Here is a 26906-nt window from a genome sequence, read left to right as displayed (position 1 = left end):
ATTGGGCTTTGGTCTGATCCATGAAGCGTTTCTTCATTGATGGTCTTCACCTGAAAAGAAAAAGGAATAATATTGTTAATGAGAGACAATAGATGGGAAATATTATTGAATTAAAAAAAATATCCAAATAAATTAACAAGGAAAGAAGAAAAATCCTTTCAGGTCTTGTGACCAATCGTATAATTATAAAAATTGGAGACACGATATTAATATCGTACATTGCCTCACTTATCGCTGACCATTACTAATGAAAACCAATATCAGAGTCTCCAAAGCTCTTTTCCCCTTTTGTGGGTAATTTAAAACAACTTCGATGCTTCCTAACTTAATTAACAAAATTCCTAAAAATCGACATAAAGATAAAAATTTCTTGCACAAAATTAAAGGAAAATTCAAAACACTCTTCTGAAATAAATCGAGGACAAAGCGAGATATCGAATATTCTTTCCCAACTGAAGAAACGTTATAACTAGACTGCGAACGTTTATGAAAACTCGTTTTCTTATCATGAAATGTAAAATGATTACAAAAATGAAAAGCACACATTTGCTCCGCCTACTCACCGTTATGACGCGTGTTCTACTTTGCATATTTGACATATTTTTTCATACCGTGTGCAATCTACAGATTATGCATCTATGAAAAATGTATAGCTACAAAAATTGGCAGAATGTACGTAATATGGAAAAATATATAAAATATCCAAAACGCAACGAAACGCAAATGATCAGACTACAGATATTCGTGCAATTTTATATTTTTATGCACACAACTGAAAAAGTGGAATCTAAATGGTTTGTTTCATCCATTAAATGTCATAAGAAATTTACTTTAAACGTTCCATATATTTGTACATATTATTGGGTTGGCAACTAAGTGATTGCGGATATATGTATACTATTATTCCAATATATGTCCCAATATATGTATTCTATTCTTCTATCCTTTCCACTCTTTAAATATTTTGCTCGATATACGAATTTCCATAAACGTCCACAGCCCAATTATAACAATCTCTAAGCTCGTAACATCTAGGGACACCCCTATGGCCAGGAGGGTCCGTATCTTCTCTGAAGAGAAACAAACGAAAGAAGAGTCTTCTTAATCCTTGGTCGCTTGTTGTAGATCCAAGAGACGCGGTTCTAAATAACTTTCCCTGTCTTCTATTTTTATTGTCTGCAATTCAGTTTTCCATCTCCATTGTCCATTCAGCCGACTCTGTTTTCCATCAGCAACGTTACGTGACATTTGCGAGTCCAAGTAGATTAGACCTTGAACCTCGAGGGTCTGCAGCTTCATAAATAACGTCCCTTTAAAACTCCAAGTTTCTTCAACTAGATTACCACGTCTTTTCCCGCATATCCAATTTAAAACTGTTTTTCCTCACTTCCGAAAATTTAACGAGCCCAATAGTCTTCCTTCGGAAAATTCGCGCTCCCACCAACATCTTCTCTTCGCGTCAGATTCCATCCGAACGAAATTGAAACTCGTTTGCCTGGCGTTACAAGTGTGGCGTTGGGATCGTTTCCAGGCCAAGAGGTAGTCGTCGAAAATCAGCGACGCGATAACGCGAATTCCGGAAATGGGGCTTCAGGTATCCTCGGGAAATTTAAGCGGCCGTATCTAATTCCCAGCGTTCTCTCCATATCGCTTTAGCTCCATAAGCCAGATATGTACTTTCATTTCGTTCCGTTTGCTGCCTTTTTTTACACACAGAATTAATGGATTATGGTTGAAAAGAATTTCTTCGCTCTCCCGAATACTTTCCTCGCTTTGCAGAAAATGGGCTAAACTTTCTTGTGTACAAGAGGTAGCTGTGTGGTCGTAGTCTTTGTTTCTTTTCTCGAGGTGGATGCTTCTTAAAGTGAACTATTTCATTTTGTCTTTATTTATATTGTTTTGTAAAGTAGCGGGTAATTTATATTGTTTACATTACAATTTATATTATTCTATTAATAGTACTTGATTTATATTATTTACTTTATTGATTAATTATTATTATTTACTTCATTATATTACTTCATTGATATTAGTAGTTTAATAATATTAATAATTTTATTAAGTTTTGCATTTCGTTGATACTGTTTTCTAATTAAATATTGTCTACTTTAGTAACTGTAAGTAGACTATGGATTTATGTGTGTATTTATGGCACGTGCTAAAGCTTCGCTAATTTAAATTCAACAAAAGAGAGTTTATAATTAACCGTTCATAATTTTAGACACAGCCAGTAATGAATTTAATCAGCTGTTAAATACGACCGTTTAATTAAATATAAATTGCCGTTAATAACTTTACAAATATTCAACAACGGATTTACATGACCCGCAATGATTTCTGATCAAATCTCGCTACATTGAGAAATTAAATAAGGGAATTATTTTCGACGAAAAATCTAAAACGGAAAATTCATTGAAATTGAATATGAAACCTCTATCGAATTAAACATAAGAACAGGAAATTATTTTACCAATATGTAATGGTATAGAGGATTTGTGCAAATTTATATCTTATTTTTATTTATTAATATCGTTATTAATTTATCATTACGCTCTAAATTTTTATTCATCAACAGTGATTCGGTTTACTTATTAAAAATTGTACCAAGTATTCCACTGTAAGTTTATTATAAATTTTATAATTTGTATCTTCACCTAAAACACCTAATATAGAGATTAACGTACGATTAAATAATCGATAGAATATAATAATTTTCTTTGTATCTTCATAACAAATAGCCAGATATTTATAGATATCTTGTCTATATGGACAAACGGAGAATAATTGGGATCGTCAGTTCTGGATAAAGAAACCTACTTTTCAGAATGAAGAATTATTGAAAGCGTGCCTCTGGTGGAACAAGTTGCCAGTCTGCGAGGACACTGTATATACGTTTCTAAGACTGCACCGGTGCTGAAAGTTTACTCGTAAAAAATTCTACTTTCTTCAGACTTTTCTATACGCCGTGTATGCACGTACACATATCGAGCTCGAATATACCGAAGTTCGCATGTGTCTCACTATGAGAACTTTGAAATCCAAGTAGTCTTTCGAATCAACTTTTTCATTAACTTTGCACGTCAGGCAAGCTTTCCAATATTAGATTATATGCTTCGTAAGAGGATACAAAGTCTGAAAAATATACGTTGAAAATTTCTTTCGTCTAATTATTGCGAATTTGTACTACTTGCAATTAACGTAAACTCCTGTACAGTACTACTGTAGCTCTACCCGGTGGATCGGTATGGATTTTGGATCGCTCTACGTAGAATTTAGATAATCAGCTAAAAATGATGAGCTGGTGATGTCTAACTATTTTTTCGGTAGAAATTTAAGTCCTAGCCCACCACTGGAAACGAGATCCCATCAAGCTTGGTCGACGACCACATTGTGGCTTTAGTACGTAGCGCCACTATAGTGTCCATTAGCGAGGAAGTGTTGAGCAAGAGAGAAGGAGAAAAATGAAGTGCAACGGTAGTTTCTTTGCTCGAGTCTCATTGAAATCACCGGCACTAGACTCGATAGTCATCATCGATACCAGACTTGGTCGATGACACCTTTGACTGACTGGTAGTATCAGCACAGGGGATTTTTGCTTACGTAAGTTTCTTGCTGCAAACGGTTGATGATCAGATTGAAGGTTCTGGCCCAAAGCTGGCCAAATCCATCCCTCGATCAATGCGGCCACTAACGCAAATATAATTTGTCGGACCGTAATAATCATAAAGAATTGTCATAAAACTAAGCATTTCCATATTACCGTTAGGGCCCTTGGTATAAAACACTTTTAAGTCAGGACGTTCCTTATGGTTATTGCTCCATCGGATAAAAAGTGGGTTTTTCCATATTTCTCAGAATTTCCATTTTTCCCGGAATTTCCAGCCGCAAACGACCAGTGGTGGGGCGACCAACACCCAGCAAGAGTTTTCCTTTGCGACAACATCGTCACTGAACTTTACTGGTTCAACGACTACAGATAAGTCAACATGTCTGCACAGGTTTACCATCGTCAGATCAGTCATCATCTCTGCACTGGATTCACATCTGTGAGCCAGTCAATATCACGGCACTGGGTTTACATCTTTAACTCAGTCAACATCTCTGCACTGGTTTATCAGCCTTAGATCAGTCATCTAGCTACCTTATATCTATACGCGCCAAGCGTAAACATCTTGTCTACAAGTTGTTGGAATAAAGTGTAAATTATAATCTGTTAGCTCAGTGTTATAATCAATTTAACCACCTCTATTGTCCTAACCGAAATAGGGGATCGATAATTTCCTGGTGTCGCCTGTATAATCCTAATGGGAATTTACCACTCCTGTTGGCGCCCTTCCTCACTGTTGAAGCAGCTACTTCAAGAAGAACTCTACATCTTTATTTATGTGACCTGGAGATTGCTCTTACGCAAAAATATTCTAAATAAGAAGCGGTGCATATTATTGTACCCTTGAATATACATCATGTTTTGGGTTGCAAGGTCTAGGAACAAAGAAACAAATAGAGATCTGTTTAGGGAACATAAATAGAGATCTGTTTATTAATGTTCCCTTTAGACTCTAGGCCAAACTATAAGGTTAACTTTTTTGGTAATGTCCTTCTGCTATGAATATATGAACATGCTCCCTATCATTCCCTTGTTTAGTAACACTAACAGAGTAAGGATCTGAATTAGTATAAACTTATATATTATACTTGTTCCCTGTAGCCTCTAGCCCAACCTAACCCCAATCTAGCCCAAGCTATAAGGTTAACTTTTTGGGTAACGTCCTTCTGCTATGAATATATGAACATGCTCCCTATCATTCCACTATTTAGTAACACTAACAGAGTAAGGATCTAAATCAGTATAAACGTATATATTATACTTGTTCCCTGTAGCCTCTGACCCAACCTAACCCCAATCTAGCCCAACCTAACCTCAATCTAGTCCAACCTAACCTCAATCTAGCTCAACCTAACCTCAATCTAGCTCAACCTAACCTCAATCTAGCTCAACCTAACCCCAATCTAGCCCAACCTAACTCCAATCTAGCCCAAGCTATAAGGTTAACTTTTTGGGTAACGTCCTTCTGCTATAAATATATGAACGTGCTCCCTATCATTCCATTGTCTAGTAACTCTAAGAGAGTAAGGATCTGAATCAACATAAACTTATATCTTTAATTATTTCAATATACTTTTCTATCACAAATTCATCCACTCGTTCTTCAATCTGGTAGCAATAAACCTACGTAAATAAAAATCTTCTCTTATTTCTCCCTGCTAATACCGTCAGTTAGTCAAAACTGCTGTAGGTCAAAGCTATCGTAGGTCAAGTCTGGTATCGGTCAAAGCTATCGTTGGTCAAGTCTGGTATGGGCCAATTCTAGCGTCGATCAGCTCTAGTGTCGGTGAATAGTTGTCGGTGAAATGAGTGTCAGGAAGATCCGTGTCGGTAGTTTCAATGGGACCCGTTTCTACTCTACATGCTAGAGTCACGATGGTCGCGATCGAATTGCTTCGCCTGGCTTCATGGGATCTCGTATCCATAGTATACGTATCTGCCCATATCATGGCTACTACTGAAGGGAATCCCCCACAAGGGCTGCTAGTGTTCCCTTGTTGCACGACTGACAATCAGTAACGTAACCTGATCTGAAATCAATTGTTCACGAGACATTAATAATACAATGACGAAATTCTTTTAGTTTTCACTTTCTTTTAAATCAAACATTTGCCAACGTATATGTGAGATTTTTTCTGACCAGAATAAGACCAAACACGATTCGGTTTAGATCACATCTACATGCATATCTAAAAGACGAAAAAAACTAAGTCGATATCATTGAATAAGTAAATATGCTGCGAATTATATCGTGTTTTGGTATTGTTTCGATCCCACCATTACACTGGTACAAACTTTATTGAACAAAAGTTAAAAAGAAGAAAATTTCATCGATGTGTTGGTATTGTCTCACCGATATGTTTTCCCTTTCTCTTTCACTCGCGTTGTCTGTTTCTAAGTTCGACAAAATGGTATCTATACTGTACACTTAGCATCGATTCCTCCCTCGATGAACGTCTGACTCGACCACCAATTTGCGACTGTTATACTGCAGTTTACCGCAGACTTAAGAGTGTCTAAACATCTGTTAGTGGAGGATCGTGTGTCTAAGAGCTAATTCTCTTCTACTAATTTCTGGCTATTCTCTGGATAAAACTGAGAGACACGCCAAAAATACTTTTTCCAAAAAGACACTCCGAAAAAAGCTATCTGACTTTTGACCTATCTGCTGTAACGTTTCAAATAAAACTGTCATGTGAACTGACCAATATAAAATTCTTTTACGAAAAACACTTTAAAATAACCGTTTAACCTTCGGCTGTTACTAGTAAATTAGAAAAAACAACTAACACGCAATTCAAAGATGAACCAACTGAAGATCATCTGAAGAGACACCCAACCTTTGACCTGGCGAACGCAACAGCCCCTTTAAAGGGAATACCGTGGACCATTTAAAGCGAGATGAACCTGTCGATATTGAAAAATGTAGCATCCAAACTGAAAGGGAGATGATGCCATTATACTATCGCATCGTTACGTCTCAGTGTCATCTTCTCCATCGATGGCTTCACTTTTATCATACAACAGAAGAATCGATGAGACAGTCTATCTACCGATAGTCCATGAGGACAATCTGACATCCTTTTCACTGATCAATTTTTCATTAACGCTGAACCTCTCGAGAAAGCTTACCAATACTAATTATATACTGTAGGGAGAAAAATATTCGGTCGATCGGATCGCTCGACCGATATCCGGCCCGGATCTTCCGCTTGCCAAGCGGGTACTTCCCCAATTAAGTTATAATACTTCGTTCCTAAAGTTTCAAATAGCTGCCATTTATAGTACTACTATTATATTACAAATTTTGTTAAAATAGTAAAAAATTCAAAAAATTTAAAATTTTTGTACTGGGAGTGTACTGTGACTGATGTATCGCGGATTCGTACTACTTGCAAGTAGTTATAGAGTATGATTGCTGCTATTTTCGACTTCTTTTTTCGCGTAGAACCATCCCCTTTCCGCTTGTACCACCAGTTACCAACCACCCTGTATATAATGCGAATGAAATAATTTATTTATAATAAAATATTTATTATCAGCTGGTAAGTATTTGTTATCGAAAAATCATAGTATCTAAGAATTTAATTCTTCTATATCAATTTCAAATTGTATTTTAAATAAAACTAACCCATTCCTGCTAAAAATCGATCGCCCAGCTCCTCAGTATTGAACTACGGATATTCATGAATTTATGGAAAATTTTGACGCGCCAAAATGCATAGAGTGCGCGTAATATGCAAAGTTTACCACTCGTTACAATATTTCGTAGATGAAACAACTTTTTATCCATGTTCCAGATTTTTAGTTATATTTACAAAAATATGAATTTGCCTAAATATCCGAAGTCCGCTCATCACCATATTCATTTTTTATTCAAGCTCCAGGTTTTTTAAAATATTCCAAAAAATGCGATTTTGCCTAAATATCCTCAGTCTATTCATCAGCATCTCAAGTTTTTATTCCAATCCCAGGTTACTAAAAATAATCCTGAAAATATGAATTTGCTCAAATATCTTCATTATGCTCATCACCATCTCTATTTTTTATTCAAGAACCAGATTTCTTAAAATATTCCGTAAAATACGAATTTGTCCAAGCATCCGCAGTCTACTTATCGTCATCTGAAAGTCATTACCAAACAAACGAGTAGGTGACGTAGATCCACCGTAGCTGTCGATTGTAGTTCCATCGTGGTGAAATTCATGTGTAAAATTTCACGGAAAGAAGAAAAGACTTCTTCTTCTTCTTCTTCTTTTTCTACTTCTCCGAGAAAAGTGGAGGTAGAAGCTTAGAAGAGGATCGAGGAAAGTCGGAGAAATTTTGCTCCATCGTTCAATGATCAGTAGTGAAGTTGATGTGCAGAGTTTCGAGAGACAAGGAAGAGGACTTTTTATTCTTATTGTGCGAGAAACGTGGAGGCAGAAGCTTTGAAGGGGCCTGAAGAAATTGGAAATCGATCAACCCAGGAGAAAGAGAGAGGGAAATCATATATTCCAAGGATCAGGCAGGATTTTCCTCGGCCGATACATTTGCAGGTTGGAGAATCAAAGAGTACGAGTTTCACACGTTAACACGTTGGAATTTTGTTTACTCTTTTTTGGTTCGTTTAAGAATATTGAATCCTTCCAAATATATTGCAGCGAACAGAATATGAAAATGGAATTGGTGCTGTTTTTTTGAAGCTCTTGGAGAAAAAATAGGAAAAGTGTCACCGGATGACGCGTTAAAAGGCTTACAATGGATTCGCATAGAATTTTATTTGCAATTTTTTGCTGGTCCATTTAGGCAATTGAATTCCGGTTTTTAATGTACTGCGGTTTGAGGGTGGAAAGTAGAAGTGAAAATGGAATTTCTCTGAATAGTGTTTTTAAACTCTTGAAGGATAAAATACAACCGACAAAGAAGCAACGTTTCGATCATTGTAGTAAATTCTGGAAATAATAAAAAATAATAAATTCTAAATATCAAAGATCGACTTAAAAATTCCGCACTTTTCAGCAGATTTTTACAATTATTTTTGAAGGCCACCTTTTTTATTCAAATTCTACTATCCCCATAATGTAGAATGCACGACGAATGTTTGACTCAGCACCATCACAGTTACCATACCGATCAGGCGACGAAAGCGGAACACTGACCAGAACCCGAAAAAGTACACAAATGACAAACCAGTAACGAGAGTCGATTTTCCAAGGATTATCGTCAATTTTCACTATTGGATCGTTACGAGGAATTCACGTCAGCTACGCTTTTGTACGGATCCTTTCCCCTGCGCCATTCGATCCTCGAATGATGACCACTATCATCCCCTCCACTGCTCCTCGATCGCTGGCCACAAAGCCTCTGAAGAATTGTATCGCTAGCTGGCCGCACTTGCTCAGCAGTAAAAAGCCAAGTGCTCAACTTCTCCTCCAACACTTCCAATCTCATCCAACCCTCCTCCTGAACTAAAATAATTTCATCCGCGTTTCCTCCATCTTTCCCAATATTCCCCAACCAGATCAGACGACCGAAAAAGAAGACAGGCCAACCCCAACCGAGGATGCGATAATATTATTTGGATCTCTTTTATGTCCCCTATTTGTCTACAGCAAAAACTGAAACTTGTTCAAAGAGAAAAAGCATAGTAAACGATTGTTTGACGTTTCTTTTTTTTCAGATAAGCAACTAATTAATGGGAAGAGAAATGAAAAAAAATGTCCATATTTTTATTTTTCGTTATTCGCTCATATCACTCGTATCAGCCAGAGAGAAGTTTTCTGTATTTAAATTATAATATTTTTGCTCTGTGCAAACTATTTCGAACGACACAGAGAAACCCATTTCATTGTAAATCAATTTGTTACAAGTAGTTGGAAATGTTATTGGAAGAAGTTTGGTATTGTGTGACAGAGTTTAAAATCTCATAAAATAGGATTTTTGAAACTGTTAAAAATTGTTTTTTAAACTGTCAAAGTCTTTGAACGGTATCGATGGAACTAGGAAAATAATTTTTATTATTTGTGATATAGATAAAAGGAAGATATATGGACAAAAAAGAATACTGATATTTTGAATACGTTCCATTTCATATCATTCTTGAACCATTTCCAACAATAATTTTTATTTAATTTCGAAAAATCTTCTACGAGTATAAACGAACACCAAATATATAAGAAAATCTAAATAATTCAAAACTCCGTATAAATATCCGAAATATTCAAATATCTAAAACTTTAAATAAATAAAAAGAATCCATATAATCGCTCCATAAGCTGAGGATCAAATGCTCTTTAAATGTTTGAATATCAAAAGCTGTAAATAAATAAAAAAGCCTATGTAATTCTCCCATAAACTGAAGATCCACCAAACCATAGAATATCCAGAGTTAACCTACAAATAGCAAAAAAGAATGAAACCATTTTTCCTACTTTCAAACCATATATATCATAGCAATATTTGCTATGAAAGACTAACAAAGCAGCAACCACAGAATATTTGTCCACCAAAAAAAAAAAAAGAAAAAAAGAGAGAGGAGCGACCAATAAAAGCGAAATTTTGTGACCAGGAAATAGTCCCTAAAGCGAAATGACGAAAAGGACGAAGAAAAATAAGAGGAAATCACACGGACTATTTGGTTGTTTGCCAGAAAGTCGAGATCCAGCATTCAGCGTACGCACCATGCATTTCTGGCTCGTGTTCATAGATGAATAGAGTCTGATTCGGAAACGTCGTCATGTTCCACTGACAAGATTCATGTTTCTCCTCTGATTGTTCATCTTGAAATGTTCAAGAGAAATTGAATAGGATCTGCAAGACAGGTTGATTCAGAAACTTTAAGAAGCAATAAATGGAAGCTATTGGACAACTTGTACCACTGAATTAAAATTTGGATTTTGCAAATAATATTTGCATATTAGTGGATTTTAGTATAATAAGATCTTTCGTTTTAGTTTTTCAACGAGTACTTTGTAAAACATATCAGATTTATCTCTGTAAGGATTATTTAATTTTAAAATTTCCAAATTTCTTTTTGTTCTCAGATCTCCTCACTTCGCAGCTCCTTTCCTCAATTTCCAAGTTTCCTAATTTCCTAATTCTAAACTAAGTGTCCTAATTTCCTAATTGCTTAATTCTCAAGTTTCTCCATTTCCCAGCTACCGAATTTCTTAATTTCCAAATTTTCAGATTTCCCTATTTCTAAATTTACAAATTGTAAAAATTTCAAAAGACCAAAATGGAAAAAAAGGAAACTGTTTAATGTTCGTTTTTCGGCCTGATAAATCTTTTAACATGGGAAACATGGAATCCATGGGATTCCATGTCGTTCGACGAGGCAAGTTATTTTTTGATATTTCGAAATGAACAGAAAAATGGTGAAAAAACCCTCGAGAACAGAGAAAAATACTGGCGCGGCAGCGCGATATTCCAGTGAAATAGGTCAAGCAAAAGACCAACACGTATCTCTAGAACGAATTCAGCAATGGTTGAAAAGACTCCCTTAAAAATTTCTCGCGAATTTTAACTTTAAATTCTTTTCCTTTAGAGTGAAATTGATTCTGCTTTACAGTCTTTGCTCAACGACTGCTCTATAATTACCTTTTTTAATATACCTTTTTACTAAGAAATAAATAATAATAGATAAAAGGAAATTTATCTGTTTTTCCCTGCGTGAATATTTTGCTATTCAATTAATTAAAAGTTTTTACTAAAATCAAATAAAATTCTATTACACTAATATAACCAAAAATCTTGTTCTTCCACTAACAATTTTATTATTCACTAAAGTAATAAATATTCTTGTTTTCCCTCTCCTCACTACTATAAGGAAAGATCTTTTCTCTCATTAATATCCACATCAACAAATATAACAAAAAAAAATTCCCCCACTTCTTCATCAATATACATAGTCCTATTTTCTACCCTAACCTAAAAACCAAATGCTATAATGCTAACAACGAGCAACAGTTCACTATTCAATTAATTTTTAGCTTCCAATATGTCGTACTATGTGTAACCAGATATATGCACGCTTCCAAACAGTTCTCATTTCTACCTGTCTCTCCCCGTCTCTCCCCGTCTCTCCCTCGAGGCAATCGAGTTATCAATCGTACCAAGAAAGTTGCGAGGTACAGATACGTGCTAGGATCACGTTGATTCCTCTTACGCTGTTTAAGCGAGCTTCATGAGCCGTTGAACTCTGGAAAACCAGCTAGAACACGACTACTTTGAAATTCATTACTATGTAAGAAACAAAGGTGACGATAACTACCTGATGAAATTCTCGCGGAATTCGATTCTGTTGAAATTAGAGCATACAGTACGTGATTTGATGGAATAATTTGGGAGTTTGTTAACACATCGAAGACGTCTTTCGAGAATTCCTTAAGAGAAACTTCAAAGATAGTGATTTTTGGAAATGTTTATGAGAAAGCTTGTAACGTTTGTTTAATTTTGTTAAGAATGGAAATAAGAAGAAGGGTACTAGAGCGATTATACGTCCGTTTAGAGCGTTTTCGCCCTTCCTGTTATTTATTTTCACGGTGGTAATAGAGCTAACACTTTCATTAAAAGAGATAACCATATCATAAAAGATTATTCATAATTAGAAGATAATTCATAAATCACAAATCTTTATTATCGGCTAAAGAAACCTACAAAAGGTATCTCAACCATCTGAAATATTGTTCTGAAATCTAAAGAATCCTCAGACAAGAAAATAATACACGAAGAAATACTTTGCAGTGTAAGGAATTTTCTTACAATTCACACACATATAAAGAACCTTTGTACAAACTAAAACACCTCTCTTGAAATATTCACCAAACTATTCTCATGAAATATAGAGAACCGTCTACGAATAGAAGAAAGGAAATTTAACGTAGAAAATCTTATCACACTCCAAGAAATCTTCCTAATCTAAAATTCTTTCTCTCTGCTGAAAATATCAAAAATCTCTTAATACAAGAACTCTTCTTGCGGCCCAAAGAATTGTCTAAAAAAAAAGCCTTAAAAAAACCTCTTTACATAATATTAAATGATATTAATCCTGAAATATTCCCCTAAAATCTGAAGAATCTCTCTGTAAACCTTTAAGCTAAGAAATTCTTCTGTATTTCTCTTTGCTAATCCACCACCAAACTTTCATGGTTAAAACAGTTCTCCAAATAGGGGGAAGTATCGCGACAAGGAAGCAGAGGATTCTCTTCAATTAAGAAAGTTTGCCCCATTGAAAACGATAGGATCCATCAACTAAAAGGGAATCACAATTGCCACTGCTTGATTCGCGGCTCCGCATCAGAACTTCACGTTGAAATGGGACAATCGATTGCGAGGAGAATAGTCGTGGCTGGCAAGGACAACTAGTTTTTGTAGGTCAGAAATCTCACTGTACGTTAGCCGGCATCAGCTGGCTGGAAAAGTGAAAGAAGCACTTCTTTCTCGCCGGAGGAAGCTCAGCACAGAAATAGAAACCGCCTCGACATCCTCTGGTTATATTTATACCATTCAATTCTTACTTCTTCTATTTCTCATCAGGGTTTCGCAACAATCGTCAGCTGAAAAAAGATTCATAAAGAGGATGATGAACCATAGTGCAAGGAACTCGTCGGAGCGTTCCTTTGATATTATGCAAATGGTATTAAAACATTGAAAACATCATGATCGCATTGGAAGCTAGGAAGAGTAGGAACCGTGTTCGATCTGAATCTTCATTTTAATTACAAATTCCAACTACAAGTTATTGTTAAAATTGAACATTTCATTTAAATTGTGTATGTGGTATTTTGATGATGTTTATATTAAGCACGGTGCATTGGCATTATGATAATGTAACTGACGCGACACTAACGCCAAATGTGTCACTCACTACCGTGCAATATGCACATCTATTCATTTATTTGTTCATATATTCATCTATTCTATTTTTCTAATGCTGGTTATTAATGATTTATAATGATTCTTTCTTTATTACTTTTATTTTTTTATTCATAGGATATTCTATTAATTTTAAATTATATTTTGTTGATTTTTGAAGTAAAAATTCTACGTAAATAAATTGGAGGTTAAAAAGCTGTCACAGTGCTCATAACGTTTCACACTTTTATCTTTAATAAATCGTATCAACATGATTAATAACCATGTAGAGTGAAAAATTATTAAACGGATGATCCATCACGAAACTGCAATTCCAATTACACGTGCTCCATTCTCATGCATATAAAACGGTTACACAACGTGGAACAATCGTTTCACATACTGCATCGTTCACTAGACAACAGTGAGCGTTTTCGTTTGTCAAAATGACATACCATTGTATCCTTGTCAGTGTCGTCGCTTGGAAATTATTACTGTCTCGCGTGTAAATGATCTTCACGAAGACAGGTTGAATAAATTCCTTTCTTGAGCTAGCGTTCAGAACAGTGTGTTTCATTCGTCTCACGAAACGTGAAAAAAGACGCAGTACTCTGTCTTCTTTAAATGATTAATGAATTGCAGCAAATTCATAAAAATTCATATTCTTTTTTAATAACATGAAAGAAATAAAGCATATTCTCTCCGTTTACAAATATTAGGATAAATTTATGTATGAGCGTGACAAAACTTGCTAAACCTAACCTAAACCTAACTTAACCAAAGTAAAACTTGACAAGCAATAAAATTTGGTTTTCACCAAAAAATAATTCCTAATTGCCAGAAATAATGCATACGTTCTTTCAGGTAATTCCAAATAATAAATAATTTCTAACTAACTGATAAAGAAATTCTATCTACATAAGAACATAGAAGAATATGGCAATATGGCAAAATATAAAAATATCAACAAAATTGATAAATACGGAGCAACGTTTACCTAAGAAGCCAATATAGTTTCAAATTCCACGCTAATTAGCAAGCAAGGTCTAAGATACACTCCGCTTGTAATCTAACATCTTCTAAGCCTAACAGCATCTTCATCATCCTGCTTAATTGCAGCACTGCACATTAGTTCGCATTATCGAGCATGGTAATTGCCTTTATGAACGTACAACATGGATTTCGGAGTTGAAAATTCCATAGAGAATTCCAGCTGCGAAGCAACGTGCCAGAGGTCAGATATTGCGTTTACTTAATCCAATGATCTACGTATGTAAAAGGAAACGCGAATCTACAATGAGAAAGATAGCGCATGTGAGGGGGTTCTTCTTGCATGTTTATTTTTAAAATTTTTTAATCTCCTGGCATTTTCAGAATTTTCCAACTTCTTGAAACTATCATAATTTAATCAGAGAAAAAGCTATTATAATTTAATCACGAAGGAAATCATGAATTTAAATCTGCATTTTATAGTCTGAGTAGTACGACATTGATAAATGATTCTGTGGCGACTATTTCGCTTACAGTTTTGATAAAAAATCATTTTTCTCAGACATAATTTTCGAAATCTCAAGAATTTACTCCCACCCTCAAAAAATATTTAAAGACTCCAATAAAGAACCAAAATTTTCGTCACGTGTAGAGTATGTCTGCAATTAATTATTCGTACAAAAATTATCAAGTATTGAAAAAACTTATCACTTATCACTGAATGGTTAAAGTTTGTGTTGGGAAATGTGGAAGGGGCAACAACTAAAGGAAAATGATTTTCAGTTTATGGAGATTAGAGGAGCGCATCTGGCGCGATAGATGCACAACTTTGTATGCCAGTCAACAGCAGACCGAAACGGTGATTAATTAACGCGTGACAAAACAGTATTCAATCAAAGTATCATCCAAGAATTAAAGAGGATCCCATTAGTCCGCAAACTGAACCATTACGTGAATTACACAGAAATAATATTGTATTGTGATCCAATAAAATAATTAAAGTTAGAAACATTGAAATCTAACTCAACTTTTATGGTACATATATAGGTGTACCATAAAATAATTAATATCTCTTCTGTATTCCAATCAGAATTAAGGAAGCAAGATAATTTGTCCAATATTTCATTAATTTTCTACTTTTAATTATCTATTTTCTACTTTATATTTAAAAGGTCAAGGCTACAAAAATAATTGCTGCAAGGTATCTCTATATTAATTTAATCAATGCTTTTATGTTAGAGGATATCTATTCAAAATAATTGAATTAATATCCTTATCAATAAAATGAAACAAATATAACAATAACTGCTTTGTATAATATAATTATTTCTATTTTTGTGTTCATTTTATTACTGTATACATGTAATAAGAATTATATAGAATAATTTTTATTCTATGTTCTAAAGATATGTAAAAATAACCTATAATTTAATTTTATTTATTATTAACCATGCTTTAATAATCATATCTTATATTTTATTCATAATTCATTTAAAACAGAATTATAGAATAATTAAATGAACACGAAAACGTAAATAATTACATTTCTTGGCAAGAACAGTGTATTTTGCAACTAATATAATTGTTTCTCTGCTTTTGTAATGAAGATCTCGCGTCAAAAGTTGAAGGCCCATTAACTCAACTGGAAAGGGATCCTGTGAGGAAACAAGTTTCGTCTCTTTTACATCAACAAAATGTAACTCCAGTTAACTACTACTTCTGTTCATCCTTGTCATTTCTCATTCAAATCTCTTTGCTTAAAAGTTCCTTCGGGGCTCCCTTTGATAGAAATAAAATAGATCCAAGCAGAAATGTCAAAGAAATCTCATTTACTCCAGTTTCTTTAGTAAAAAGTCATCAGGTCGAGCAAGAATAATCATAGAGGCGAGTGACTCGGGGCGTTGAGGGATGCTCGATCCAATTTCTGATTTAGGATAAAAAGAAAGCATACGGAAGACTTTTCACTAGTTAGAAACTGGTATATGGAATAATTTCATGTGGTTGGTTGTGCGACTGTTAGAGGTTTTAACGAGACACCTCTCGAAAGTCGAAGCTTAATCTGGCTAAAGGTACTTTAACCTCAAAAGCTTCGGATTAGGATCGTGTTTAATGCTTATGACATCATAGCTTTAATGGACCGTGCATTTGAATTTTCAATATTAAGAATCTTATGTTTAGGTTAGAACATGTTTATCGATATTGATTTAAGTTTTGATTATGTGTTTACAGGTTAGGTTTTTATTATTTAAGTGCTTCATAGTTCTGTCTTTTCAATGTTAAGAATTTTTACTTTGCAGGTTAAGATTTATTTGTTGGTGTTAGCCAAACATTTAAAGTTATATAAGTTAGATTTTTGTTGTTTTAGTTCTTTGTGGACTTGTCTTTTCAATGTTGACAGTTTTTAGGTTATGATTTTATTTACTGATAGTAGGTGGACTTTTGATTTAGTTAGGCTTTCAAGGTTTAAATGTCTCGTGCTCCTGTTTTTCTAATTTTAAAAGCTTTTACTTTAGGTTAGGTTATTTTTGTTTATATTAAGTAAATTCTTTTTAAGATTTTAGAATAAAATTAAATCAGATTTCTATTGTTTAAAATATGTAATTTGTGTGATGTTCAATTAAAAATATGATGCAACAAGTATCTATATAGAAACTGGAATCTTCTTTCATTTTCTAAGAAAATTATTTTCATCGCAACCGTGTTATTATTTTCCCGGAATATAAGAACCACGCAGAAGAAAATAGGCACGAAATTGATTTGCGGTTTATAGGAGAGAATCTTTATGAGGATTATTGAGGAGCTTTGAAGTCTATCGTTCATGACGATATTTCTACTTTGTGGAATGACATGAAAGAACGAATTTAAAATGCATATTGAAACATGAATTATAGATATAAAGTAGAAATGGCATTCATTCATGGTTTAATCGTGGAAAACGACAGAAATATTTAAAAATAAGCTTGACTGCTTAAAATAATCTAATATTTAAGAATGGTACTATTTGTTTCGCTTGAGAAATCAAACAATTTGGATGTACAAAGAGCTTTCTGAATAAAAGAGCAGATTCACAAGGTTGGACGATTGTGCATTAACTTTTTAAAAATTGTAAGCTTCCTGTTATCGTATGTTAGCTTTGGAAAAGTACCAGCTTTTTGTTGCTGAACATCGACTTTCAAAACTTTAATCTCTTTGTTATTATGTATTAACTTAAAAAAATGTAGCTTTTAAAATCAAAAGCTACTTAAAAGAACTGGACATCAAAAATTTAAAAATATTTTATCCCATTGTAATACCATATCATACTACGTATATCATTGCAAAGCCTTTTATTCGTAATAATCACTAGATATTCATTCACTTATACAATTTTTATTCTTTAATCGTTTGTATTTTCCATAACTACATCAATACTATTATAACAATGTGAAAATTATCCATTCTATTGCGTTCACCGATGAAAGATGAAAAACGGGAGAAGCTTACTATAGAAATAAATTGTCAAACACATTTATACTTTTTTCCCCTTCTAATCTAACCTAAATCTAATATTCTTTTCTTTCCTATCCGATGCAAACCTAATTTTCTACCTCTTCTGATTTGACCCAAAACTAATCTTTCCTTTTCAATATAATTCGAACCTTCTTTCCTTTGTAACTTAGTCCAAAACTAACCTTTTCTTCTCAATATAATCCAAACCTAACCTCTTTTTCTTTTTCGAGTGTTTTTAGGTGAGAAGCATGAAATATGAATGAATTAGAAAGAAATATTCGTCGACTAACTCATTGTCCCTCAGCAACCATTAATGTACTGTATTTCTAATATAAAATGATTACTTATTAAAAAATTGTTTATAAATTGTTAAAAATGAAAACTTGCAATCTTATGAAATCTATATAACTTGGAAATTAATTCCCAAACAACATTTCTGTATATGAGCTTCTCATTATCTCATTATCTTGATGTATAGAATCACACCTCATAAACATCGCCCACTTGGTGTTAGTGCTTCGTATAGTTCAGTGTGTTCTGCTATGTTCGATTGAAACCTTTTTGCCATAGGTCACAGGTAATACAATAGATCGAGAAACAATCGTCATCGAGCGATTTAATTCTACACTTAACTCAACCTAAACATTTGCTTTCGTTATAATTGCGTATTTCAAATTGATCACCCGATTGGATAAACAAGATTCGTTTAATTATGCATCACCTCTCGATGGTAACGATCATGATACGTGAGAACGCAATCGTAAATCGTCAGACCTAAAGCGTTTCGTTCTCGTTGATTTGCCTCGTGGCAAATTTTAATCTACGGAGTGACCCATGAGAATTTCATTTCTAGATTTATCTTACATCTAGAAATAGGTTGCCGTTATTAAAATGGAAATTATTTGGTTACCAAGAATTCTTTTACATAAATTTATTCTACTCTGTGAATAATTTGTTCACATGAGAAGACAAATAAAGAGGGAAAAAGCAAAGAGCGTATAGAAAATTATTCTTTCGTTTAGTGAAGTTGTTTCTTTTTGGTGAAAAAGAAAGCTAAAGATTGATTTAGAAAAATTGGATACTTGACTTGAAAAATAGAATTTTCTTGTAGATTACATTTTTTACGAATTTGTATGAAATTCAAGGAATAGCAGAAATATAGTTTCAATTTGCTTCAAATTGAAACAGAAGATTAATTTACCCAAATAAAATTCCAGTCTAAGAGAAAACAACGAGAAAATATACAGAATCTATCTTCTAGGGCTAAAATTGCATTTTGATAACTTGCCAAGGACCAATAAAACGAAAAGATTGAAAATAGGAAACATGAAACAGAACTGGAAAGTTAATCGATGTGCCAAACACATTAATTCCAAACCATTTCCAACTACTAACGAATCAGTAACTGCCTCCTACGCGTGTTGCATCGAATTCTCTGGCGTCGAGGACGAAACCGAACGTTAGCTATCGAGTGCCTTTTATTCTGCAAACAAAAATTGCACCAATAAAATCCAACGATTTCCATTAGTACCTTCAAGACTAAGAGCAAAAATCAACTATTCTTAAAACGAAGAACAAAGAAGTTTAAAAAATAACAGTATAATTTCGAAAGTGGTATATTTGACATAACCTAAAAACTCACAAATGAAACAAACCTCTATTTAGATTACGTTACTTTCCTTATATCCACAAAAATATAAACACGCATAGAACTTTGTAGTTTAGTCATTATAGTACGTTCATTAAAAAGTTTCTATAAGTGATTGAGATGTTCCCATGAACAAATTGCTCCACGTAACAATCCAGGTGAAAGGGGAGACCAAGCGTGCGATTCCGCGCTTCTTCTAAAATTTGCCCGCTAATTACCGCAGTATCGCGCGCCCATTGTTCACAAAAGCCTCGGTTACGAGCCCATCCGACTATCGAGCCTTGACCTGGATGAACGCTTAACGATTGGAACCAGCCTGATTCAAGATCCCCTGGGATTTTGGCGAATTTTCCTCTGGACAATGATTTGAGAATTTAATGAGGAAAGGAGATTGGATTTTGTTTGGCAGGACGCGGCAATTTGAATTGAATTAAACTGGAATAATCAATTTCGAGATTAATAAATAATTGGCTTTTGCTTTGGCTTGGTTAGTATTTACGTTTTGTGGTTGTGCTTTGTTAGAAGGTTTCATTGGCCTCGGAATTTTGAAACTATTTTATGGACTCCTTCAGCATTCTGCTGGATATTAACATTGCAATATTTTGGAGTGAACTATGGACAAAAGCCAGGATAAATAGATGATCATATTTTGATTTACACAGATTTCAATTGGTTTGTTAAAAAGTTTGACCACCTTTGGAATGTTTGGGTAATATTAATATTGGTGAATATTAGTATTCACCATTAAATTAGATTAAATTAGATTGGATTGAATTTTGGAATAAATAGATTTATCATATTTGACTTTTACTTAATTTTGAATTAAGATTTTAAAGAATTTTCATAATCTTGGAATTTTACAACTATTTCAGTAACTTTTTCAGTAATCTGATCAAATTGGTATAGGTACTGTAGCGTGTTATGAAAATGTTCAATTATATAAGAAATATTAATTCTATGTTATATAATATAGAGGGTGTCCCACGCAATTAGATCAAACTACATCTCTAAAATGTCAGAGATGAAAGAGGACGATGAAAAAGAATATGAGGATAGAATAAAATGACAAAGAATGGTATACCATCGGAAGTTAACATTGTGCTTTTTTATGAATATAGAAGGTGTAACTACTGCTTCATTTTTTAGAAGCAACCTTATACTGTCGAATGTGGATATTACGTAATTGACCTTTTTAAGTATAATTGTCACATTTTCTCCCATCTCCAGCAATTTTTTTTTTTTTTTTTTTTTGTGAGAAAGTAATTTAAGAAGCAATTTAAATGAGAAAGAATATATCATGTGTAACGCGTAAAAAAATGTCGGTCTACCTGTTGATGTGCAAAGTGCTCGCGAATTTTCACATCTTTTTTCAAATTCGGTAGTCTGAAACTACTGTGTGACCTACTGTGTACGCGTTTGAATCGTGAGAAATGGATTCTGTTCGAGCTATCTTTTATTCCGTGGGCGTCATGAGGCGGCAGATTACGCCGTAATCATACAGAGAGTGGTAAATGGTAAAATAGGCATTTGTAGTATTGGCATTGGCTAGTAGCGCCATCGCCTGTCCTGCTGCTTGCAGCTTATAGCTCTGCACGACCACGGTCTTACGCGGATTTCTACGATTAAGATCTTTGTCAGCCGAATTTTCAAAATCGTTTACTTCCGTGAAAAATGACCCTCATCTTCTTCAACTTTAGCAACCTAAAATACCGCCAAAATGACACATTCAGATAAAAGGTTTCGCAATCTGAATACTATACTTTGGGTAGGTGGCGTTTTGTTCCGTAATCTTTCTCAAAGTTCCTTTGAACGTTCTATCCGTCCAGAACCTCTCAGATTCCTTGGGCCCTTCACGTTCTTTAAAAATCGAAACGAATTTTTCCAATAATAATGATGAAGCCAATAGCCATAAAAGTTCCATTGGGTCCAATAGCAGTATATCCACGTCAATAGCTCGTCGATGTAGTTAACATGGTCCAGTGACCACTATGATGCCAGAGGCACCCAGAATCGAGGAAGCCAGGAGGAAATTTATGGAACACTGGTTGCATATCGAAAGGATGAAATTATAGCGACGACCTAGCGACTGTTGCGTAGGCAGATAGTGGCGTATTGCATGCTAAACGAGAAGCCACAGTCCTGCAGACGTTTATAATCACAGCTCTTCTCATTCTAGGTTCGCTAACCTTCAAGGTCGAAGAACGTTGCAACGTTCTTAACGAGTTACCGACCACTGTTCGCTACTGTTACCGATTTTCAACTATTCCAACAATTGTGGTCCCAGGATCGGATGAGAAATTCTAATTTTATCACGTATTAGAATAGAAATACTTCGTGAAAATTTTAATTTCATCGCTTGATGGAATGGAATGGGTATACTTTTTCCTGTTCATTCTTTATGAAAATGTAATTCTAGCTCGTGGGTAGAATATTCCGGAGAATCATAATTTCGTGAAATAATAATAAAAATAGGAAAAAAGACAGTGACTTTTTAATACAAATAGAGAAGCTGATTTTTCGCTGTTGATGAAACATCCTTGTGATAGAATGTTAATCAACAAATTCTAATTTTCAAATATACATGATTTCAGCTGTATTTTGTGAATAATAACAAATAAGATAAGAACGAGAAGGTTGCAATTTTTTAATGTAAAATATTCAACGAACGAAAATAATATAAAATAATAAAGGAATAACAATATCTGACATTAAAATTAAAATAAAGTTACAACTTGATATAACGAAGAAACCTAATCTTTTCCTATTGATGAAATTATCTTAATTCGTAATATTGCCCAAACTATTCTAATTTTGAGATATTTTTCATTTCGATTTCATTAGAAATAAAATACATTTTAACCAATAACTGTCGATATGAGAAAAAGTAACGTGTCTCTGCTTATCTCTGCAGAGATCCTAAGCTCATAACACTATTCAATCTAAAGGAAAACTCGCATCATTTTCTTTCCTCGATGTTCAAAACCCAATGGAAACGGAAAAAGATTCAATCCAATAAGCATCCAAGAGATGAATAAAGAGCAGAGTCACTCTGACCGGAGACTTTTACTTCCAATCTTTTAGGCGCATCACGTGCTCTCGTTTCATCTGCAATTCAAGATGTTCCTGACTGACCAAGGAAACAGATTATCTTCTCGCCATGGGAAGACCGATAGACAATTTTAAGGTATTTGTAGCACGACAAATATCGTTCAAAAGTAAGACACGCTAACTGAAACACAGAAATATATATGATATAAAATTAAAAAAATAAAAAGATCGTATGTTTAAGTGTTAGTATTAGACATAAGATGAGATACGTGTGTTTGGGGTAGAAGCGTGCATGGATGTTCCAAACAAAAGCTCTATATCCAAACAAAGCACGAGAATGAGAGAAATACGTAAGCAAAGTTTCCTGTGTGATGGAGTCAAAAAATAAATAAACACATATATAGAATGCGATTCACAATTGAACAGAGTTTTATCTCAAAGTCGGTGAGAGATAGAAAAAAATACTGTGGAGGGAAAAGTTGAATGGTATGATAGCATCTATATTCATAGGTACTCGCTTAGTTTATTTTTTTTTCTTAGTATGTAACGATGCACCGAGAAATTGCATTCTTTTTTTAAATGGAACTGTATAATTTTTATTCGTTTATTTAATTTCATTTATATGTTCGATGAATTTTTAATTCTCTGCGAGAAAGTATTAAAATATTTGAATCGAAAAATGCTTGGTTTAAAGGATATTCCAATTTGTGAGATAATAATTGAACTGCATAAGGAAAATAAGCGAAGATTGGTCAAACAACATCCAGCGACTTGTTCTAATGAATCTCCTAGCATAATTGTGTTATTCGTGGCGGTATAATGATGCAGATGAAATTTAATTGGTTTCCAGTGAGAAATATATTCGACAATTAATTTTTATCTCGAAAGATATTAACATTTAATTGAAGCAATTAACGAAGCATTTGTAAGTAGAATAAAGCGAACAGGAAATATTACAGGAGAAATATATTACCAGTTAATAGCAATAGTAACTAGTAGTAACTGGTTATTGTAGTAATAGTATATACTACTTATAGTAATAGTATACACTAGTACTTATAGTAGTAGTATATTATACTACTCTATTTTCAATACTACGCAATATATACTACATTACTATATTATATTACTATCCTGTGTATGCTACTACCTAGTATTAGTATATAGTATAGGCTTGTACTTATGGTAGTAGCATATTATAGTATTCTATTTTTAGTATTGCACAATACATACTACATTACTATCCTTTGTATGCTACTACCTCGTATTAGTATATAGTATAGACTAGTACTTATGGTAGTAGCATATTATAGTACTCTATTTTTAGTACTGCACAATATATACTACATTACTATCCTGTATATGCTACTACCTCGTATTCCAACTTAACTATTTCTCCAGTCATTAAAGATATCATACATCTTCCAACCGTACAGAACAATGAAAGAATAATTTTACAGTAATTTCTCCGATATGTAATATTTCTCCTTTCACAGAACGTTACTGATATTGTATTATACTATTATAGAACAACGCAATAATAAAGCTTAATTAGATTTAGTGGCCAATAGGATAAAATGTTTCTCGCGGGAAGGAAATAATTGGTGATGAGGGAAGGGACATCGAGGGGGTGGAGAAATGTCGAGGGAGTTGCGGATAATTGGAAATCGCGAGCATGTGTATTAACGTGGTGCACACGTGAATAATTACGCGTCGACGAATCGTCGATGAAACTGGAAGCTGCACTTTCAACGATATTGCATCTGCACAGGTCATTCCTTCCACTGGCGTCGATAAATAGAAGAACGTGGATGCCGTGGAATATCGTTTTTCAGTTAATGAGACGGAAGCAGTGGGAGGTGAAGCGATCAGCATCGTTTTTGCAGTTGCTAACAGCCTGGCTACAGTGATTCCTTTCCTCGCCATTAAGAAAGATGGAATATTTGAAAAAACATGTAAGAGTAGATGGAATTATTTCTTAAAGGGACAAAATAAAAATCGGGAGATCAAGAACAATTTTTATAATTATAAAGACAAGAATGAAGTCTAATCTAGAGATCAATTATGATGAATTTAATGATTCTTGTAATTGCTAGATATGATAGAATACTTGAAGAGCCTTATGAAAACTGATATAGATTATGGAAGAAACTTTATCTAAGACTGAAGAACAAAATTTAATCTGAGATCGAGAATACATTAATTACGTTTGGAGATCACAGTTTGGAACGATTTAACGATTCTTATAAACATTAGGAAAAGATGGAAATACTTGCAAAGGTAAAAATTGTTTACAGAGGAGAAGAGCAAAACATATTTTACAGATCAACAGCTATATCAGATCTGAAGAGCACACCATTAAATAATTTAAAGGTAAAAGAATATGTTAAATAATTTTCAATCTGAAAAAATTTATAACAAGAAACTATGCAGAGAATTTTATGAATAAAAAGCTTTGAACTTATCTCCTCCTAGTCACTTTTGGAAGAATCAGCGAAAAGCTTGATCAAACACTCATGTACACCATTCTCAACTACAAATACAAAAATTCTATTGACACTTTTTTGATATTAAAATTATCAAAAATTTCCTATTTCCAAATTCTATCAACGATTATTTCAAATCACTTGAAATCAAACAATTAACATTTTATACTTAATGATAAATAAAATTAAATAATTGAAACTAATTGTACAAGTATTTAAAATACCCTTACACAGATCATATTATATTTTACAAATTACTAATTGTACAAAATTTTAATGTAAACATTCGCTTAAAGAATACTTGCAAAAGCACGTTTCAAATGTGATGGAAGAATCAAAGTAAATAACATAACTAGGATTAATTTCAGTAAATGGTATAACTATCAGCAATTATTGGACTGCGGATTTTTATATATCCATAGAAAATTAGAAAATGCAAAATCACATAGAGTGCACATTATTGCATATAGTATGAAGATGTATATATAAACTATACATAAAAAATATATAAACATTTCTATAATATTTGATACGTACAGACGTTCTATTTTTCTAATGATTATAATAAATTATAAACAAATAACATAAAAATAAAAATACATTTCAAAGTATTTGCAAGCCTCACCCGTGATACAATGCAAGGAATTAAAAGAGTCTTGAAGCGAAGACAAAATGCTCAGGATCACTGAGGAAAAGCAGTTCAAGTCTCGCGGTGGGCTTGTGACCACGATAACCGACGCGAACGTGACAAAGTACGCGCGGTAACTGTTCCGAACTGGCTAGAGACGCGTCTAGTCGCGCAAGGAATCGCACCTCAACCCCTCCACCATTTGTCCACAGAGTCGTTCGCGCCAGCGTGGATCCTTATTCGCGCGAACCAATTATACGCAACCACGAGGCTTGCGGTGACGTGAATCGTCCTGTGGCCAACAATGGACCTCCTGTTGGCTATTTAAGTCATTTCAAGTGAACTCTACCTGAAATGTTCAAGACGTTTAAATGATATTATTTTTGGAATCAGCGGCAAGTCATTTCCAAATTACATTAGGTTAGAGATTAAACAGAGAGTAAATATTGTATATAGACTATTTGGTAAATATCGTCTATTATAAATTACAGGAATTATTTAGTAAATAATTTCTATTTTTTTACAGAAGAATCCTTTGAAATTCTTTTTTAAGAAATTGTCTATTTACGAATTTAGAAGTAAAGACACTGCAAAACATAATAGCTTTAAAAGCGTATATATTCGTTAAAAATGTTATATTTTATGGATTGTTGTGTATGAGGTGAACTGTAGATTTTAAGAAAAATTAAAGAACCTAACGTAATAACAAGAGAGGAGCTGGGTAAAATAAATATGTAATAATAATAATGGTTTCGAAAGCTAACGTGACATTGCATAAATAAATAAAAGAAAAACAAAAAGAAACGATTTCAACCTTGTCGAAGAACCGAGTTCACTTATCTTGGTTATAATTCCGGTTACGCAAACGCAAGGGCGCAAAAAGACAGGTAGGGTACATGTTAATTAAATGGATTGCCGATTACGAAACACGAAGGAGGAACAGATGTAGAAGGCCGTTAATTAATTCAGATAGTAGGACGAACAGTGTTGATCAGAGTGAATTTCCATTAATCCGAAAATACAATATCCTCGATTGGGTTGTTCACGTGTCTGGTGTCGACACTGTCGACCTCACGCGGCCCATAGAACACGTGACACACCATGGCCACGTGATAAAAGGGGGAGGAACCCATTCTTTCTTCCTTCACAGTGAGAAGCGAGCCAGAAGCTCTT

At 33.9% G+C, this 26906-nt stretch overlaps 1 long non-coding RNA gene across 1 annotated transcript; it reads left to right on the top strand.

Annotated features, from left to right (window-relative positions):
* Positions 1-13658: 13658 nt before the first annotated feature.
* On the top strand, positions 13659-15411 carry LOC138188029 (uncharacterized). The gene is made up of 3 exons (XR_011175329.1): positions 13659-14050; positions 14309-14488; positions 14564-15411. It is a non-coding gene; the product is annotated as an uncharacterized LOC138188029 (long non-coding RNA).
* Positions 15412-26906: the final 11495 nt, after the last annotated feature.

This window comes from Bombus flavifrons, chromosome 16 (assembly GCF_040668555.2).
Source record: "Bombus flavifrons isolate JBK064 chromosome 16, iyBomFlav1_principal, whole genome shotgun sequence".
Classification (NCBI taxonomy): Eukaryota; Metazoa; Arthropoda; class Insecta; order Hymenoptera; family Apidae; genus Bombus; species Bombus flavifrons.
Note: the sequence above shows the minus strand (reverse complement) of the source record. Positions and strands in the feature narration are given on the sequence as shown.